The 1,202-nt window shown below is 33.7% G+C and overlaps 1 protein-coding gene across 1 annotated transcript in view; it reads left to right on the top strand.

Moving 5' to 3' along the window:
- Nucleotides 1-1,202, top strand: part of PCDH15 (protocadherin related 15) — a gene marked incomplete at its 5' end in the record, with an annotated part of 518,446 nt that overhangs the window by 428,630 nt on the left and 88,614 nt on the right.

Below are 1,202 nucleotides of genomic sequence, written 5' to 3'. Positions count from 1 at the left end.
AATAGTACTAATGTCTATATTCAAAGGGAATTTGGAAGCAAGGCAAGGAAAAATGCACTGACCATGTAACAATGGGAGCTTCCTGGTCAAGGAACATATCCTAAAGCTAGGGAGCTGATGGAGCTAAGCAGCTTGTACCAGGGAGAGGCAGTTTAGATCCGCGGAGCTAGCTTGGATCCAATGACCTGTTTACTTGTTTATCTGTCAAAAGAGAATGAGCCTCTAGGGCCATCTGAGTCTGTCTTTCTAAGAGACTGCCAAGAGGAAAGAGGAAAAGACTGAGTTTGGAGAAACCCTTCATTTAGTGAATGAGAGAAAGAAACACCACTGAAGAGGCCATGGAAAAGAGCAGTGAACTGTGTGTAATGATGGCCTGTTAGCTAACCAAAGGACAGGAGGAATTTCAAGAGAGACAGAGCATGGTAGAAACACCAAATATTACTGATGTTCAAAAAATTATTACTAAAGAAAATAAGTTCAATGACAGTTGTGTCACACAGTAACTGTAGTTAATGCCAAATAGAGATGACTTGTATGGGAAAGAAAGCAGGTAAATTATAGTCGGTAAAGGATTTCCTGATTTTATCTACACTACAGAAAATTGTGTTAAAATGACACTTTGGTGTATTCTTAAATATTTCTTTACTTTTTAATTCTTATTTTTTATGAGGCATGCTTTTCAGTTTAATTTATATATTATATGAATACAGAAACACAAACTGAGAATTTTGTTTCAGAAGTAAGAAACACATTTAGTTTGTCATTCATTTTAATCATTATTCAAAACACAAGTCTAGTAGTCAATTCTTCTTCCAAAGCTAATTCATTTTTTATCCCCAGGAACTTTTATAAGTGCAATTAATCAATCTTGTTCCTGTTTTTCTTCCTCTTGGTATTGTGTACCTAATTAGTCCCCTATGTAATATCTTGAAAATAATTGCAGAAAACAATTTAAAGAAAATCATTATTTTAAATACTGTCACTTTCAATTTTCAAAGTCTACTGTCATTTTTTATATACAGCATATACTTTCTATCAAGATTCCTTGACAGAGATTTCTATGTTTATGTTTCATTAAAATGCACAAGGCAGTTAGATACTCTAGTCAGTCCAGCATCTCAATTTAATTAATGGAAGATTCCTATGGTGATATTCCATAAATGCTAAGATATACATAAGATTAAATGACAAGAGGTAAAGGA

The sequence above is a fragment of the Hipposideros armiger genome, unplaced genomic scaffold (assembly GCF_001890085.2).
Source record: "Hipposideros armiger isolate ML-2016 unplaced genomic scaffold, ASM189008v1 scaffold_876, whole genome shotgun sequence".
NCBI classification, from domain to species: Eukaryota; Metazoa; Chordata; class Mammalia; order Chiroptera; family Hipposideridae; genus Hipposideros; species Hipposideros armiger.
This window is presented reverse-complemented; position numbering and strand designations above follow the sequence as displayed.